This window comes from Cryptomeria japonica, chromosome 7 (assembly GCF_030272615.1).
Source record: "Cryptomeria japonica chromosome 7, Sugi_1.0, whole genome shotgun sequence".
Taxonomy (NCBI): domain Eukaryota; kingdom Viridiplantae; phylum Streptophyta; class Pinopsida; order Cupressales; family Cupressaceae; genus Cryptomeria; species Cryptomeria japonica.
The window spans coordinates 684,797,036-684,818,614 of record NC_081411.1 but is presented as its reverse complement, the minus strand read 5'-3'; positions in this window follow the sequence as shown (position 1 = coordinate 684,818,614).

The following is a 21,579-nucleotide window of genomic DNA, read 5'->3' as shown; positions in this document are numbered from 1 at the left end:
AACAACATTCATTATATCTGGCCTAGTGCGAGTCAAATATAGCAGACCTCTGATCATAGATTTGTATCTTGTAGGACTTACCAGCGCAAATTCATCTTTCTTTCTTAATTTCTCACTTGTAACCATAGGAGTACTTACCGGTTTAGAGTCTACCATACCAAATTTCTTGAACATCTCCCTAGCATACTTAGTTTGACACATGAAAATACCTCTATCAGTCTAATTAATCTGCAAACCTAAAAATTTCATTTCCCCAATCATAGACATTTCAAAATTCATTCTCCATATTTTTAGAAAATTCCATGCACAATTTATCTTCACCTCCAAAAATGATGTCATCAAAAAATACCTCAATAATCAGTATATCATCAGCAGTAACTTTATAATATAAATTACTATCAACATTACCTCTAGTGAAACCAAGCTTCAAAAGATATTTATCTAACCTTGCATACCAAGCTCTAGGTGTCTGTTTCAGTCCATATAAAGCTTTCTTTAACCTGCAAACCATCAAGTTGCTCAATATAAACTTCCTCATCAAGATCCTTATTCAGAAAGGCACACTTAACATCCATTTGATAAACCTTGTAGTGTTTATGTGCAGCATAGGCAAGAAATAATCTTACAACTTCAATCCTAGCTACAAGTGCAAAAGTTTCACCATAATCAATTCCTTCCTTCTGAGAATATCCTTTACAAACCAATCTAGCTTTATCGCTTACAACTTGTCCATCTTCATTTAATTTATTCCTAAAAACCAATTTAGTTCCAATAACATTCTTATTTTTCAGGTCAGGGAACTAAAGTCCATGTGTTATTCTTTTCTATCTAATCTAATTCTTCTTCCATAGCTTTCATCCAACATTCATCTTTACATGCTTCAATTACTGATACTGGTTCAAATTGAGAAATTAAACATACCTCATTATCTCCCAATCTCCTTGTCATCACTCCATTTTTCTTAACCCCAATGATCTGATCTTCTGAATGATTCATCCTTACATACCTAGGAGTCTTTTGATTCTTTGTGCCTCTTTCCTGTTCTTCAGTTACTGTTGAATTTTTTAATACTGCCAGAGTAACTGGCTCAACATTTTATTTTGGTAAAGGTGTTACTGGTTCAGTTATGTTCATTTTCACTGCTGGTTCTTTCTCATAAACTCTGATTTGACTTTTATTTGGGTCATCCACCTTGACATTAGCGCTCTCCATAATTCTCTGCAATCTCTTGTTATAACATTTATATGTTTTGCTTTTATTAGAATAACCAAGAAATATTCCTTCATCACATCGAAGATCAAATATGCCAATGAAATCATCTCTCCTAATATAACATTTACTACCAAAGATTCTGAAATACTTACCTATAGGTGTATTGCAAAACCATAATTCATTAGGTGTCTTATCGGTTTCTCCTTTGATATGTACTATGTTGAATGTATAAACTATTATTCTCACTTCTTCCCTCTAGTAGATATGAGGTAGATTATCTTCCATCAACATGGTTCTAGCAATATACAAGATAATCTATTCTTTCTTTCCACAACTCCATTTTGTTGAGGTGTCCAGGGAGTAGAAAATTGTCTCCTTATGTTGTGCTTCTCATAAAAGTTATTAAACTCACCGGATGTGAATTCTCCACCATGATCTGACCTTAAACACTTAATCTTCAATCCTATCTTAGTTTCAACTTTATCTTTAAATATTTTAAACTTTTCAAAAGCCTCAGATTTTTCCCTTAGAAAAGTAACCCACATCATTCTATAATAATCGTCAATGGTTAGCATAAAATATCTATCACCTTGAAAACTTTTAATTCTAGCAGGGCCACACAAATCAGTATGAATAAGATCAAGAACATCATTAGATTTGTCTTGTATACTCTTAAAAGAGGTTCTAACCTATTTTCCCATTTGACATTCTTTACATATCAGATTATAGGGCTTCACAATCTTAGGTATATCTCTAACTGTCTTAGTTGAGCTGATCTTTACCATGCAATCAAAATTCACAGGACATAGCCTTTTATGCCATAGCCAACTCTCATCAATTTGTGTAGTCAAACATGTCTTCTCACCAGAATTCAACTTAAATATATTACTTTTTGTCTGAGTACCGATTGCAATCTCTAAAATAGATCTATTAATGATTTTGCATTTTCCATCCTTGAATTGTAATTGAAATCCCTTATCCACCAATTGTCCTACACTCAAAACATTATGCCTTAAACCTTCAACATAATAAACAATATCAGTATTGTTCTTACCATCTAATGATATAGTTCCTTTTCCTTCAATCATACATGCTTTGTGATCTCCAAATCTAACTAGACCGCCATCAAATTCTTGTAAAGATAAAAACTTCCATTTATCTCCAGTCATATGATGTGAACATCCACTGTTAACTACCCATTCATCCTTATCCTCAATTTTAGCATTCAGTGCCTTCTCTTGAGGTACATTCTCTTCCAGTGCTAGAACATCTTCCTTGATAGCCAGGAACACCCATTCCTTTCCATTGCCGGAACCACTAGCAGAGTCTTGTGTTGGTTCATCATTAGAATCAGTCACACCTTCCTTATCCACAATGTAGCATGATTTATCTCTATTTTTCCTATACTTATACTTGTTCTGATATCTAGGGTTAGGCTTAAAAGATCTTCTAGCTCTTTCTTCAAATCCTGAATTCCTTTCAAGACATCTAGCTGCAAAATGACCTATCTTATTACATTAAAAACATTTAAAATGTGCTTTTCCTTCATACTTACTTCCTACTAGTCCTTTAGGTACTCTTCTAACAAATAGGGCTTCAAGTTGCTCACATTCTTCATCTTCTCTCTTCATATAATCCAATCTTGCTTGCTAGTTAATGATGTAAATGCATGAAAAATAGGTTTAGACTTCACAGGTCTAGAAGGTCCAAATTCTTCAAACTCAAAAGAAGATAATTTCCCAACCAAGGTATCTCTATTGATAGTAGTATTAGCCATTGTTCTCAATTCATTAATTGCAGTAGCCTTCATCTTATAAGCCGGTGGCAAAGCTCTCAGAACTTTAAAAACTATCACATCTTCACTCAGAGATCCACCACAGCATTGAATTCTCATAATAATTTCATTTACCCTTTCTATGAATGCAGTAATCCTTTCATCTTCTTCCATCTTGAAGTTTTCAAATCTCACCCGATAACCATCAAGTTTAGCAATCTTAATAGTAGGGTCACCTTCATTAAGATTCTCCAACTTGTCCCATATAGCCTTTGATGATGATTTGTAAGTTAATCCCATTATTTGTTGATAAGAAAGTGCACACAAGAGGACTTTTCTTTCTCTACAATCATTCTCAAGTTCCTTATCCAGGTTTGCCGGAGCAGGATTGCCACATGCAGGATTAAAAGGGGTAACTCCATTTTCTGTGATTTCCCAAATTTCCTTATTGAGATATCTCAGACGAGTCTCCATCTGAATCTTCCATACTCTATCATTTTTTCCATCAAGCCTAGGAATATCTCTCCGAAAGATAGTAGTAGATGAACTAGATGAACTTGAACCGTTAGTCACCATAGGATCTTCCTCAAGTGGTTAAGATTATGTAGAGAGGACCAGAGCTCTGATACCAATTGTTAGACAATTCAAATAACTAGAAGACAATTGAGAGGGGCGGGGGGTGAATCAGTTGTCACCAGATTACCAGAACCTTAAGCAATTAAAACTTTAATACCAGTGTAGACACCTAAAAATGTCTCATTGATCATGTACTAATTATTCCTCCAATTAGTTAAATAATTATTTAATTATTTAATTAAGTTAATTAATCTTATTCTTCTAAATTCATATTTCCTCATCATCTTATTCCAATTACAATTCTATCATCATTTAATCATTTAACCATTTTCTAATGTTAATTAAACATTTATTATTTAATTAATTGTGATTTTTAATCTTTCAATTTAAATATTTATTATTTAATTAATTGTGATTATTAATCCTTCAATTTAAATATTCTTTATTATTTAAATAAATTCATTTTCAATTTTTTATCTCTATTCAATTAACCATTCAACCCTTTTCTAAATATTAATTAAATATTTATTATTTAATTAGTTGTGATTTTAATCCTTTAATTTTAATAATCTTTATTATTTAATTAGAGTCCATTTCTAAATAGCTAATTAATTCTTTAAATTATTTAATCAGTTAATTAATTCTTCTAATTTCATTAATCTCCAAATTCTTCTAATTTAATTTAATTTCTAATTTCTTCCAAATTCAAATACATGTGCATGATTTCAAAAATAAAATTGAAAATCAAAGTCAAGCTCTAAATATATTCAAATAACAAATTGAATTTAAAATAAATTCAATATTTGAATTAAATCTCATGCAATGATTAAATTGAAAATCAAAGTCAAAGAGCAAGCACATGCTCAATTAATTAATTCAATCAATTAATTAATTAAATCATTATCTTTTCAATTCCTATTTCTATCTTCCACTTTCCTTTTTTCCAAAAAGATTTCAATCAGTTAACTATTCCATCTATTTTAATTAATTGATTAATTGCATCATTTCTTTAATTCTCTCCAATTATTCTTTTTCTATCTTCTAGCCAGCTTTTTCTAAATAAAGCTTTCTTTGTCTTCCTCTTTATTTCCTTCAATCATTCTTTTTCATCTTTCAATCAACTTTTTTCTCAATCAGTTAACTCATTTAATCTATTCAATCCATTATGTTCCACGTCCAATTCAGGAGTTCAACTATCAATCAGCATGTGAGCTCACCTAGGTTCCACCTCTTGATCAATCTGTCCCACCTTTAAATTAATCTCATCCAATAATCTATAAATTGCGAATTCAATTCCTCACAATTCCTCTAAATCATGAACTTTGAATCTTTGTGTCACTTGCAGGTTGCCAACATGATATATGAGAGCCACCATACCATAAAAAGGAGAAGAGCAATGGAAGCTATATGCAGTCTTGGAATAGGGGAGCATTATTTCATTGCCTGTTTGTTTGAATTCCAATTAGGATAGGGATTCATGATTTCCCTTTCATTCCTAGTTGATTTGATTAGTGAATTTTAGCATATGACCTTTTGGTGAACCCGACATGAACTAACAAAAATTTAACCTTCTTTTTCCTCTGTGATTTTGTAGATCGTACGAAATTTAAATTTTTTTTGTAGGTTTGTACAGATTGTAGAACAAATTTTGAATCACACAATCTCATAGACAGACTCACGCATTTGATCACATAGGGTCACGCATTCATGCGGACCCCATCACGCAAAATCCTTTACTCTGTCATGCATTCGTGAGGGTTATTTATGTGTTTGTTTATTTTCTATTTCTTGTTTCTTGCTCTCTGTTCTACTAAATTATGTATGAAATTGTGTAAATCTAAATACAGTTTACATTTATTTCATGCTTAATTATGACATTTTATGGCACGTAAGGTACAATTTAGAATTTTGGGTGCCTGGAGGACGAAGGAACAAAGAAGACAAGCCAGATGCTATCAGCAAATCCTAAAGGTAGAAAATAAGATGTGAGATCTAGAGGACCAACCAGCCATTGAAAAAGATACAACAACCTAGTTCTCTCGTATAGAGTAAAATATGATTTTATTAACATAGAGTGGATGATGAGAGATCTTGCTAGGGCATCATAATCTTCTTTGAAGGTTCCAGATCAGAATTAGATTTCTTTTTTTTTTATTTATTTATTTTGTTTTGTCTGTCTATGTATCACACAATCGCCCTGTTAGGATCACACAATCACTTTGTCAGTATCACACAATCGCTCTATCAAAATTATTCAATCTCTCTGTCAGATTTATGTAGTCGATCATATAGGATCACAGAATCGATCAGGTATCATCACGCATTCATTTTTTTTAATTGTTAATCTTTTGTTTTCTGTGGATTTTCTTGGGTTACTGATTATATGTTTGCAGCATGTGGCGAATTTATAGAGAGGATTGGATTATTACTAAATCATAAACACTCATGCTCTCACACTTCAATTTTGGGCTTAAAATAAACCTGGTTAAAATGGACACGCATTCTATCACACTTCAGTTTTGGGCTTAAAATAAACATGGTTCAAATTGAAGTGTATGCATTCACATTTCATTTTGGTGTTTTAAAATTGACATGCACATGCATATCTTAAACCTAAATTTGGGTTTTAAAATGAACGTGAATCAGGCTACACAATAGAATAACTCACATTTCATTTTTATTAAGGGAAACAACTTTTTATCATGTTTGGGGTCTTGGTAGAAAGGGAGAAGGTGATAACAACACCCAATTTTTCATTTTAGTAGTTAGGGGTATCTTTGACTGGGGATTTCATCAACCCACAGAGGTACTTGGAATTGGGATGCATTGGGGATATCATCTCTCACAACGTACTCTCGAATGAGTTTTTTGAGCTGCTATATAAATATACTGGTCAGATGGCTAGAGTGTTGAGTGAATTTTACGTATGTGGGGGCCTTCCGTGCACCGATAAGCTCAACTAGAGTCTTAAGTGGATTTCTCTAAGAATTCGTCACTGGATCAGGACCCCTCAAAATTTTACAATAAGAAACAACTTAGTAACCCAAATCCTACATTCAGTGATTCTTGGAGTGTGGATTGTACCCCATAGATACCCCTTCATGTACCTTTCATTATGAGACAAAAATCACTCGGTGATAAGATCTTCTGATCTTTGGGGTAAGAGAGACTGACATGCTCGAGAAGTGTGTGTCGTGGAGTGGAGCCAGTGCTACCAGACTCTCTATCTATTCTTCTTATTTCAGTATTTTTCTATGGGGGCCTCATTGAATGGTGTCCACTTTGTAGCCTAAGATTGTATTATGTGCTTTTATATGTATCATTGTACCTGACCAATATTGAGTCAGTATTTGAGCTATTTCAGGCCCTATCTTATGTATCTTTGAATTCTTAGAGTTGGTTAGAACATAGTTCAGTCAGCTATAGCTTTCTTCAAACAACTGTTCTCAGATTTGGAAAATAACAAACTTGTCCTACAAATAGAGTTACTGGAAACAATTTATCTTGAAACATCAGATGGTCCTAGAAACTGAACAATTTTACATACTTTTGACCATAGACATTCCTTGCATAGTCCTTTTTTACATCCTTATTATTGTCCTTATATGCATCCTTAAGAGTTGCATAAGTCCTTGCATAGTCCTCATTATCATCCTTATTATCATCCTCATATACATCCTTAGAAGTTGCATAAATCTTTGCATATTCTTCATATTTAGTCCCTATTGGACCTCATATACATTTGTCTTAGTCCGTCATCATTTGCATAATCATCCTAGAAAGTCATACCCCAAATGTCCAAAACACTATCAAAGGATCAATAATACTCAACCTCAACTCAAACAAGTTTGTCAAGTTCAACGAATCAAACATTATCACATTTAGAGAAATGGAGAAAACATCTTACATGTTGTGATCCTAGGTCCAAACCAATCAAGAAAACATCATGGATTAGCATTATACATTTCATAGGGAAGGTGGAGAATTCAGCGCTTCCATTCCTATTCCATCGCCATCCATAGAAACCTTAGCTCAATAGATAAAGACTTTGCAACAACAAATGATAGACATGACTAGTCCTAACAACTATAGGGGCTTCTTAAAAAAAATGATGAGAGAAGTGATGACCATGAGGGAATCAGTATTAGGCCAAACTTCTTCTTGTGCGACCATTAAAACATGGCAACCTTCATTCTTCAACAAAATCATTCCTATGTTAGTTCAACCAACATTAGAGTCATATAAACCTTCTTTTTCTTTCAACCTAGTACTATATCAATCATACCAATCATATCAACCCAGCAATCAAACCCCTTTAAACCAAAATCAAACCCCATTCAACCAAAGTCAAAAACAAATTCATGTCAATCCAACGATCAAACCCCTTTCAACCAAAGTCTAAAATGAAATTCAAATCAACCCAACATTCAAAGTACCTCTTTCAACCAAAATCAAACACATTTCAACCAAAATCAAACCCCATTCAACCAAAGTCCAAATCAAAATTCACACCATTAATCCAACATTTAAACCTCTTTCAAGCAAAATCAAACCCCTTTCAACCAAAGTCCAAATCAAAATTCATTCAACCAAAATCAAACCTCTTTCAACTAAAATCAAACCCCTTTCAACCAAAGTCCAAATCAAAATTTATTCAACCAAAATCAAACCTCTTTTACCCAAAATCATACTCCTTTCAACCAAAATCAAATCCCTTTCAACCATATCTATCCACCATTTCTTCATCCCTTGAAGTCACACAAGACCAATCCATGCCATCTCTATCCAATAACACAACCTCCCAAGTGCTATCCATCATACAAATCCAATCTAATTCAAGTCATGATTTAGAGGATCTCATTCAAAATCCTTTCTCATCAGGCCAAAATGTTGAAACATTCCAAGAATCTCCCATGCATAGCCAAACTCCTTCCCCATGTCAAGAGGATGATCCAAAATCAAAAGAAATGAGTCTTGAAACAAATAAAGATCAAGAACAACCACTTCCATCCTACCCAATTTTTGATCAAGATCCCATCGACCAAGAATCTTATGATGATTCCCTTGCTCTTTTCTATTCCATTCCTAATGACACCCTTTCATCTCAAGAAAGTGTCCATTCAAATCCCATCCAACATCCACCTCCTAAGAAAGATCAAGAAATCTCTTCCATCCTTCCTAATAATCACTTTCCATGTCAAGATCAAAGTATTCCTTCACCTTCATGTCCTAAGCAAGATCCCATTATTTCTCCAGATCCTGATCAAGATTCCTCCATCCCTTCATCTCCATGTCACAATCCTCCATTTCTCTCACAAGATTCCCTATAAAATGAATTTACCATTTCTCCTAGTGATCCCAATCCATCTACACAAGTTGTTCATGAACCCCTTATTAATGAAATCACCAATCCAGATCATATTACATAGAGCAACTTGTCAACAATTGTATGTGAGACATCATCACATGCCAATGTGGTGACAGAAACAAGCATGGCAGCAACTAATAAAATCAACACCCAAATTATTTCATCATCTTCTTCATTCACAAGCATAACACCAACTAATGAGATTGACACCTGGTTGACTTCATCATCCTCTTCAAGTGCATCAATCAGAATGTCACCTTGCTAGAGGGTTTTACAAATAAGATTGTTAAGTCCACTCGGTTAAGAGATTTTCTATCACTTTCACAAAATAATAGTAATAAAAATCTATTTGCAACTTCACATCTAAAATGCTAAAGCAGATTCTTATTTGCTCCATACAATCTAGACATAGAACTAATCTTGTCCATCTGCTGGGCTTCTATACTCTATTATTCAAACAGGTCTTCAAGCTTCGGTGGTCGGTAATCACTATGTAGCATCCCTGTGCATACACTTGCTTGCATACATTGTTTATCAACAATTCCCTATTTATAAACAATTAGCTAACTGCTTAATCTCCTTGATCACATTTCCCATGATCAATCATAGCCATCAGATCTTCAATCTTGTCCAGGTTTATTGCATCTTTCGATCTGAAAACATTTTACCCTACTTAGGAACTTGCATATATTTCTTGGAACTTGTGCCAGGGTATTGTCGTTCAATCTGCGCTGTAGATCTTCATGCCGACTTTCCATTGCCTTAGATTCATTAACAAACTTCATGCACGACATACCAATCATTTAATCAGTTCCAGCTCATTAGCTTCCTTCATTAAACATCGCATGTAATCATTTAATGCATTATGTTATAGATCGGTTACAACTCGGTAAATAAGTTAAAATTCACTCGGTAGTCATTCTACCTTCATTAACCGATAGCGATAACCTTAGGGTTTACCAACTAGGTTCCTTGGGGTTTACCGACTAGGTTCTTTGCTTGGTAACATATTATAGTATTAACCTTTCAATTTACAACATATGTATGATGTTAAAATAATCTAAACATCATGATCTCATCATTGTCTAACTCGGTAATAGTTGCCCATTGAATACCTTATTCATCCTCTTATTCATCATAATCTTTCCTGTGTCTTTTACCGACATCTTTATACTCTTTAAATCATACTTCTCAAGATATGGCAACATCATACTGAACTAGAAAATGAATTTCTTGACATCAATGACAAAATAATAATATCAAGACAGTAAACATCCTTAATCAATTATATCCATACTCATCAACAACCTTCTCAATATCCTTATTGAAATGCCAACAATCTGTCATTGTCTATTATAATGCTATATTGCCAACAATCTCCCCCTTTGGCATTGATGGCAAAACCAATTGATTTGACCTTAAAAGATTTGGATTGCTGTGATTCTGAAATGCTGAAATGCTCTCCCCCATACATTAGACTTCTCCTCTTTTCTTCAGTCTTCTTTCCAATCTATAGTCTTCTCAGTTTTCTTCCCCTTAAATTGGTCTTCTCCCCCTTTGACAACAATGCCAAAAAGTAAAGAACTAAAACATAATTTCTTCCTGTATGAAGTGATTTTCTGCTGTTGTGTATCAATTGAGTCTCAGTTAGAGCATTTTGTCTTTAATTCCTGTTCCCTATGATATTTCCTGTAATATTTCCTATACACCTTTAGAAAACATCCTAAAGTGTGTAATGCAGCATCAACTCCTAAAAGATATTCGATAGAGTCATCGGATTGATGCTTTCACTGAACTCGGTCAATGAGTAGAAGATAGGGGTAGGACCCCTAACTTACTTCTAAGATATTCAAAAGTTTCCCTTGGTAGTGGCTTGGTGAAGATATCTGCAATTTGTTCCTTTGTGCTAACATACTCCAACACCACTTTCATCTCTTGAGCTTCTTCTCTAAGATAATGATATTTGATAGAGATGTGCTTTGTCTTAGAGTGCATAATAGGATTTTTTGAAATATTAATGGCACTAGTATTGTCATAGAATATAGTTACTAGCTTGGTAACTTTCTCATTTATACCTTCCAATAGTTGTTTGATCCATGCAATGTTAGTACAATTCAATGTTGCAGCAACGTATTCAGCTTCTGTTGTTGACTGTGAAACACATCCTTGTTTCTTGCTAAGCCAACTCACTAGTTTTTCTCCTAAAAAGAAAGCTCCTCCACTTGTGCTTTTTCTATCATCAAGGTTGCCTGCCCAATTAGCATCAGTATAAACTTTTAAATCAAAATCATTTCCTTTCTGATATACTAAGCCATAATCCTCAGTGCCTTTCAAGTATCTAAAAATTCTTTTGATTGCTGTCATGTGTGTTTCCTTAGGATCTACAGAGAATCTTGCAACTATACCTACTGCATGTGCTATGTCTGGTCTGTTGTGAACAACATATTGTAGTTTTCCAATCATGGATCAGTAAAGTGTCTCATCAACAGATGCAGATTCATCATTCTTTGATAATTTACAGTTTGTAGTCATAGGAGTACTTACTAGTTTTGAATCCTCCATTCCAAATTTCTTCAAGATTTCCTTTATGTACTTGGATTGAGTAATGAAAATCTCATTTTTCATTTGCAGTATCTATAAACCTATAAAATAGTTTATCTCACCGATTAATGACATCTCAGATTCTTTGCTCATTTCATTTCCAAAGTTCTTTCATAAAGAGTCATTTCCATAAAATGTAATATCATCAACAAATATGGCTGAGATCAGTATTCCATTTTCATCATTCTTCATGTACATATTGTTGTTCTCACTTGTCCTTATAAAACCAATCTTAATCAAATAAGAGTGCAATATTTCATACCATGCTCTAGGTGCTTGTTTCAGACCATATAAAGCTTTGTTCAATTTACATACCTGATCTTTGTTATTGTCTTCAACAAATCCTTGAAGTTGTTCAATAAAAGCTTCTTCTTCTAATATTCCATTGAGAAATGCAAATTTGACATCCATTTGATATACCTTGAAGTTTTTGAAAGCAACATATGCCAACAATGTTCTTACTCCTTCAAGTCTAGCAACAGGTGCAAAAGTTTCACCATAATCAATTCCTTCTTCTTGAGCATAACCTTTGCAAACTAGTCTTTCTTTGTTTCGAATGACCTTTCCTTTTTCATTCAGCTTGTTTCTGAAAATCCACTTTGTACCGATTACATTTTTGTCCTTCAATCTTGGGATTAGTGTCCATGTGTCATTCTTCTTGATTTGATCAATCTCTTCTGTCATAGCATTTATCCAATCTTCACTGTTAAATGCCTCTTTCACTATTCTCGGTTCAAATTCAGATATCAGACATGTGTTCTGTCTCAGTTTGTTCCTTATCATCACTAGATCATCCTGATCTCCTATAATCTGACTTGGTGCATGATGTCTTCTGACATACTTGGCTAATACAGGCTCGGTAGGCTCTGTATGATCTTCTTCATCACTCGATAACTAGATATTCTCTTCATTTTCTTCAACAGTCTTCTCGGTAAGACTTCTCAGTTGAACATAGACAAATTCATCATAGTCTTCTGGTTCATTGGAATTTCCTTCATCATTTCTTTCTGCAAATTCATCAATTTTCACATTTGCACTTTCTACTATTTTGTTAGATGATTTGATCAGACATTTAAATGCTTTGCTTCTTGAAGAATAACCTAGAAATGTTCCTTCTTCACTTTTCTGATCAAACTTGCCATTTCTATCATCTTTGTGAACATAGCATCTACTTCCAAAGATTTTAAAATAACTTACATTAGGTTTCTTATCATACCAGATTTCATATGGTGTCTTCACAGTACCTTTCTTCAATTGTACTCAGTTCAAGGTATAAACTATTGTGCTTATTGCATCTCTCCAAAATGTTTGTGGCACCTTCTTTTCAATCATCAATGTTCTAGCACAATCCACAATAGATCTGTTTCTTCTCTCATCTATTCCATTCTATTGTGGAGTTCTCGGTGCAGAGACTTGTCTCTTAATACCATGATCATTGCAGAATAAGTTGAACTCATCAGATGTGAACTCTCCTCCTCTATCTAATCTAAGACATTTTAGTTGTCTTCTTGTTTCATTTTCAACTCTTTCCTTGTACTGTTTAAACATTTTAAAAGCTTCTAATTTTTCTTTTAGAAACATTAATGACATCAGCCTTGAATAGTCATCCACAAATAATATGAAATATTTATCACCATAATAACTTTGAACTTTCATAGGACCACAAAGATCAGTGTGTACTAGATCTAAAATTCCCTTAGAAGTGTAAGACTTACTTGTAAAGCTTGATCTTGTCATCTTACCCATCTGGCATCCACAACACATAGCATTCTCAAGTTTTTCAAGACTCGATAGACCGTTTACTCGGTGCTTCTTACTTATTTTGATCAGATTATCAAAATTTACATGACAAAACCTTTTATGCCATAGCCAGGTATCATCTATCTTTGCATACAAACACTTGTTACGAGTTGAGTCAAGGTGAAATGTGTTACCTTTTGTTTGTGTCCTGGTAGCAACTAATTTTCCATTCTTGGCATGAACTTTGACAATTCCTTTCTGAAATTCTATTTGGTAACCTCTATTGTTTAGCAGTGCTACACTCAACAAATTGTATTTCAAACCTTCAACCCAATAAACATCATTGCATCTTGCATTATCAAGAAGTGTTATAGATCCTTTACCTTTCACCGGACATGGTGCAACATTACCAGATCTAACATAGCCTTCATCATAATCTTCTAATATAACAAACTTGTGTTTATCACTTGTCATATGATGTGATCATCCACTATCTAAGATCCAAGAATCATTAGTGTTTATGTGAGATATTAGGGCTTTTTCTTCATACCTTTCTTCATCTGATCCATCTTTGATAGCCACATAAACTACTTCCTATGTATCAGTATCATCTGATTTATCATCATCGGATTCCTCATCAACTATTAAGCATGTCTTTCTAACTCTTCTTCTGAAATCTCGGCATCCTCTGTAATGATTATCTTTCTGTCTGTTATCTCGGTAATCTCTCCTTTCAGTAGAATCTTTGTCAGGACAATTAGAAGCCATATGTCCTATCTTATCACAATTGAAACATTTCAAAGGTATTTTTCCTTTATACTTACCTTTGCCTCTCGGTAACCTTTTGGCTAATAGTGCTTCAAACTCTTCTTGCTTTCTGATTTCCTTATATAGTTTGTGTACTTCTTCCATGTTCTTATGAAATCTTTCACTTGCTCCATTATGATCTCCTTCAGAGTACTTATACTTTCTTTCATTGAAATCATTAGATTCGTCAAGATGAAAAGAACTAAATGTAGATTCAACATTATTTACCGAAGATCCACTGTTATCAAAGTTACTTAACTCAAATGCATGTAGCTTACAAATAGTAGCATCTAAAGAAACTAGCGTATTAGGTACATACCTTAATTCATTGATTGCAGAGACTCAGATTGCATAAGCTAGTAGAAGGGTTCCTAACAACTTACTTGTTATATCCTTTTCTTCAATAGTTCCACCTGCTTCTTTGATTTGATTAACAATCTCCTTTAGACTTGTGTTGTTCTGAGATATGTTCTCACCTTCATTCATCCTCATAGATTCAAGTTGTCCTCTTAGACTATCTACTTTTTCTCTTTGAACATGTTCATCTCCTCCATACACTGATATGAGCTTATCCCACATTGCCTTTGCATCATTGCAACCTTCTAGATCATTAAACTCTGAGTCGGTCAATGCAGATGTTATTTCAATCAATGCTTGAATATGTTCTTTCTTTGCCTTTATCTCTTCCATAGCCAATGGATAGGTGCTCGGTGTAACAAAATCATTCTCCAGATAGTATACAACATAATCTCCAACTTCTGATAGATGCAGCTTCATCATTTTCTGCCATGTAGAGAAACTTGAGTTGCTCAGCTTTGGTGCATCCATCTTATACATCTTTGGATCTTTAACTCAAGTGCATTTAAAATTTTCTTCTGGAGTCCAAAGCTCTGATACCAATTGATAGTTCTGATACTAAATGTAAGTACAGATCCAATAGCCAACAAGATGAGAGCGGGGGGTGAATCATACAAACTTAATCTTCCATAAAAAATATCAGATTCAACCTCGATAACATATACTTCAATAATATAACCAAAACTGTTAAACATGCAAACTCAAAAGCATATAAACATCATAAACCTCATAACACTAGATTTAACTTGGAAACCCAAATAGGGAAAAACCACTGTGGGATTTGGGACCCACTAAGAAATATATTCTTCTAGAGTATGCTCGGTTAAAAGAAAATCCTATTAAAGATTACAAACACATTGCTAGATGCGACTCGGTTAAGGGATTTCCCTCAGATCTATTAGGATCTTCACCTTGTTATAAGTGACCTTGTTAAAGGATTTCAAAACACTCAATCAGAATGTCACCTTGGTAGAGGGTTTTACAAATAAGACTATTAAGTCCACTCGGTTAAGAGATTTTCTATCACTTTCACAAAATAATGGTAATAAAAATCTATCTGCAACTTCACATCTAAAATGCTAAAGCAGATTCTTATTTGCTCAATACAATCTAGACATAGAACTAATCTTGTCCATCTGCTAGGCTTCTATACTCTATTAATCAAATAGGTCTTCAAGCTTCGATGCTTGGTAATCATTATGTAGCATCCCTATGCATACACTTTTCTGCATACATTATTTATCAACAATTCACTATTTATAAACAATTAGCTAACCACTTAGTCTCCTTGATCACATTTCTCATGATCAATCATAGCCATCAGATCTTCAATCTTGTCTAGGTTCAATGCATCTTTCGATTTGAAAATGTTTTACCCTGCCTAGGAACTTGCATATATTTCTTGGAACTTGTGCCAGGGTATTGCGGTTCAATCTGCATTGTAGATCTTCATGCCAACTTTCCATTGCCTTAGATTCATTAACAAACTTCATGCACGACATACCAATCATATAATCAGTTCCAGCTCATCAGCTTCCTTCATTAAATATCGCATGTAATAATTTAATGCATTTTGTTATAGCTCAATTACAACTTGGTAAATACTAAAATTCACTCAATAGTCATTCTGCCTTCATTAACCGATAGTGATAACCTTGGGGTTTACCGACTAGGTTCTTTGCTTGGTAACATAGTATAGTATTAACCTTTCAATTTACAACATATGTATGATATTAAAATAATCTAAACATCACGATCTCATCATTGTCTGACTCGGTAATAGTTACCCATTGAATACCTTATTCATCCTCTTATTCATCATAATCTTTCCTATGCCTTTTACCGACATCTTTATACTCTTTAAATCATACTTCTCAAGATATGGCAACATCATACTGAATTAGAAAATCAATTTCTTGACATCAATGACAAAATAATAATATCAAGATAGTAAACATCCTTAATCAGTTATATCCATACTCATCAACAACCTTCTCAATATCCTTATTGAAATGCCAACAATCTTTCACTGTTTGTTATAATGCTATATTGCCAACAATCTTTCATTGTCTATTATAATGCTATATTGCCAATACTATGAACAACATGTACCTTAAACGATATTATATCTCTAAGGTTTGGGTTAGCTTAGGTTTTTCTTTCCACATTGCATCTCATTTTATTCAAAGAAATGCATCACATATAGTTTCTTCTTCAAGTACATCGTATTCATAAATTTCATGGCATATAATTATCTACATTAGCATATAACAACATCAATAAAATAAGGCAACTGTCCAAGTTTATAATTTTTTTGCATTCAAGAGAAACAAGGGTAGTCTCCTTTCTTAGATATTCAGACATGAAGTCTTTGAGGTCCTAAGGTCATACATTTTCAACATTACCCTGTGATGACAATTTACTTACGATTGGATAGTGATTTCACTATTTGAGACTTGTTAACCCCAAATCTATCAATTGCTATATCTCAAACGCATTAACAAGATTTCTAATTCATTTGAGACACCTAGTTGATCATACGACTAGTGAAAAGTCTAAAATTCTGCTTCAGTGACACTGTAATTGTCACACCCATGTAGGTTTCATTAATTACAAGTCAAGGCAAGAAAATTAAAAAAATATTAAATAATTTTGCATTGAATTCCTCACAATTAATTAATCAAATCAACTAGGAATGAAAGGGAAATCACAAATCCCTATCCTAATTGGAATTCAAACAAACAGGGAATGGAATAATGCAAAACAAGCAAGAAATAAGAATATAACATTTATCAATCAAAATCCCCTATTCCAAGACTGCATATAGCTTCCATTGCTCTTCTCATCTTTGTGGTATGGTGGCTCTCAGATATCATGCTGGCAACCTGCAAGTGACACAAAGATTCAAAGTTTGTGATTTAGAGGAATTGTGAGGAATTGAATGCACAATTTATAGATTATTGGATGAGATTGATTGAAAGGTGGAACAAATTGATCAAGCAGTGGAACTTAGGTGATCTCACATGATGATTGATAGTTGAACTGTTGAATTGGTGGTGGAACATAATAGATTGAATAGATTAAATGAGTTAACTGATTGAGAAAAAAGTTGATTGAAAGATGAAAAAGAAGGATTCGAGGAAATAAAGAGGATGACAAAGAAATCTTTATCTAGAAAAAGATAACTAGAAGATAGAAAAATAATTAAATACACTAATTTTAGAAGGATTTACAAATGGAGACTCAAAAAACTTCCCCATTGGTTCTTGAAACTTTGATCTTCTTTAGCCCATGTGTGTTAATTTTCAATTTAAATATTTAGTATTTAATTAATTGTGATTATTAATCCTTCAATTTAAATAATCTTTATTATTTAAATAAATTTATTTTCAATTTTCATCTCTATTCAATTACTCATTCAACCCTTTTCGAAATATTAATTAAATATTTATTATTTAATTAATTGTGATTTTAATCCTTTAATTTAAATTATCTTTATTATTTAATTAATGTACATTTCTGAATAACTAATTAATTCTTCTAATTTCATTTAATTTCATGTTCTTCTAATTTTATTAATCTCCAAATTCTTCTAATTTAATTAAATTTCTAATTTCTTCCAAATTCAAATACATGTGCATGATTTCAAAACTCAAATTGAAAATCAAAGTCGAGTTCTAAATATATTCAAATTACAAATTGAATTTTTAATATAAATTCAATATTTGAAACTTTGTTCTAATTTCATTCATCTCCGAACAATCTCTTGAGGGGGCATTACACCCGTCATGTCACCGAGGCATACTGGGGCATAATTGTTTTTGTTTTCTTTGAAACAACATCATTTCGACATTGTCTCAAAGAGGGGAAAATGTAGACACCTAAAAATGTCTCATTGATCATGTGATAATTATTCCTCCAATTAGTTAAATAATTCTTTAATTCTTTAATTAAATTAATTAATCTTATTCTTCTAAATTCATATTTCCTTAGCATCTTATCCCAATTTCAATTCTATCATCATTTAATCATTTAACAATTTTCTAATGTTAATTAAGCATTTATTATTTAATTAATTATGATTTCTAATATTTTAATTTAAATAATTATTATTTAAATAATTGTGATTATTAATCCTTCAATTTAAATAATTTTTATTATTTAAATAAATTTATTTTCAATTTTTATCTCTATTAAATTAATCATTGAACCCTTTTCTAAATATTAATTAAATATTTATTATTTAAAAAATTATGATTTTAATCCTTTAATTTTAATAATCTTTATTATTTAATAAAGTCCATTTCTAAATAGCTAATTAAATGTTTAAATTATTTAATTAGTTAATTAATTCTTCTAATTTCATATAATTTCATATTCTTTTAATTTCATTAATCTCCAAATTCCTCTAATTTAATTTAATTTTTAATTTCCTCCAAATTGAAATACATGTGCATGATTTCAAAAATAAAATTGAAAATCAAAGTCAAGTTCTAAATATATTCAAATTACAAATAGAATTTAATATAAATTCAATATTTGAAACTTTCTTCTAATTTCATTAATCTCCAAACAATCTCTCAAGGGGGCATTACACCTATCGCATCACTGAGACATAATTTTTTTTGTTTTCTTTGAAACAACATTGTTTCCACATTGTCTCAAAGAGGGGCAAATGTAGACACCTAAAAATGTCTCATTGATCATGTGCTAATTTTTCCTCCAATTAGTTAAATAATTCTATTTTTTTAATTAAATTAATTAATCTTATTCTTCTAAATTCATATTTCCTCATCATCTTATCCCAATTTAAATTCTATCATCATTTAATCATTTAACAATTTTGTAATGCTAATTAACCATTTATTATTTAATAAATTGTGATTTTTAATCTTTTAATTTAAATATTTATTATTTAATTAATTGTGATTATTAATCCTTCAATTTAAATAATTTTTATTATTTAAATAAATTTATTTTCAATTTTATCTCTATTAAATTAATCAGTCAACCTTTTTCTAAATATTAATTAAATATTTATTATTTAATTAATTGTGATTTTAATCCTTTAATTTTAATAATCTTTATTATTTAATTAAAGTCCATTTCTAAATAACTAATTAATTCTAATATTTTCATTTAATTTCATATTCTTCTAATTTCATTAATCTCCAAATTCTTCTCATTTAATTTAATATCTAATTTCTTCCAAATTCAAATACATGTGCATGATTTCAAAAATTAAATTGAAAATCAAAGTCAAGTTCTAAATATATTCAAATAACAAATTGGATTGAAAATAAATTCAATATTTGAATTAAATCTCATGCAAAGAGTAAATTGAAAATCAAAGTCAAAGTGCAAGAACATGCTAAATTAATTAATTCAATCAATTAATTAATTAAATCATTATCTTTTCAATTCCTATTTATATCTTCCTCTTTTCTTTTTTCCAAAAAACTTTCAATCAGTTAACTATTCCATCTATTTTAATTGATTATTTCAATTAATTGATTAATTGCATTATTTCTTTAATTCTCTCGAATTATTCTTTTTCTATCTTCTAGTTAGCTTTTTCTAAATAAATCTTTCTTTGTCATCCTCTTTATTTCCTCCAATCATTCTTTTTCATCTTTCAATCACTTTTTTTCTCAGTCAGTTAACTCATTTAATCTATTCAATCTATTATGTTCCATCTCCAATTCAATAGTTCAACTATCAATTAGCATGTGAGCTCACCCGAGTTCCACCTCTTGATCAATCTGTTCTACCTTTCTATCAATCTCATCCAATAATTTATAAATTGCACATTCAATTTCTCACAATTCCTCTAAATCACGAACTTTGAATCTTTGTGTCACTTGCAGGTTGCCAACGCAATATCTGAGAGGCACCATACCACAAAGAGGAGAAGAGAAATGGAAGCTATATGCAGTCTTGGAATAGGGGATTTTGATTGATAAACTTTATATTCCTATTTCTTGCCTATTTGTTTGAATTCCAATTAGGATAGGGATTTGTGATTTCCCTTTCATTCCTAGTTGATTTGATTAATGAATTTTAGTATACAACAACCAGAACCCATAAGATCAATACCAGAATGCATAAACCAAATACTGAAATAGCCGATATACCAATTAAGCACAAACAATAATTAGAGAGTAAATACCATCCACATGACACCAAGATTTGTACGTGGAAAACCCAGTGAAGGGAAAAACCACAGTGTCAAGCCTACCCACAGTCAGATAATACTTTTGCAATAAGTATGTGATTACAAATTAGGGGCCTGCACTTGCAGGAAGGCAAATAGCCTAGAGCACACTACTCATTACAAAAGGAGTCTCACTGACTACATAAAAATATAGACTACAATCCGAAAGAGGGAATGAACTCCAATGATAACATCTCCTATGCCTGAATATAGTTCTGATTAAGCTCAATACCAGAGGACTAAATCCTCTAACATAAACCCAACTTGATCGCCAATGAGCGACCAAATCCTCTGCATGAATGATTATTACATTTTTCGCTCCTATACCACATTCCTATTTCCATATAATCTACAATGAGATCTTACATCACATATATACAAACCATTGACCATAAATAATCAGGTCAGCCACCAGACAATAAAGCAATTACATAATTACAAAACATGTTGGCCTAAGACAAAACAAATAATATCCAACCCGTAAGATATCCTAGAAACACATCGAGAAGTCCAAAAAATACATTACATTAAGTCGGTCCATAACATAGATAGTACCAGACCCAATTTGGGTCCACACACGCTAAAGCAATAATCCCAATCAGCCAAGTCTCAAACACGATTACCATCAGCATCCCGAATCTCTCCTATAAGTCGCACCAACACTACTTATGCATAATATCAATGGATTTTCAACAAAGCTCTACCGATAAAACCCTCACTAGATCAACAAACCAAGCTTACCAGTATACAAGATAGCATCCAATCACCAAATCAAAACCAACTAACTGAACATGAATAATAGATCTAAGCTAATTCCATAAGCTAAAACATACCGGAGAATAATGGATCATCATGATCTAATCCAGTTAGAAACCAAACAACCTACCGAGACCAGAAGGATACTGGTAAACAACCAAAACAACTAGTGTT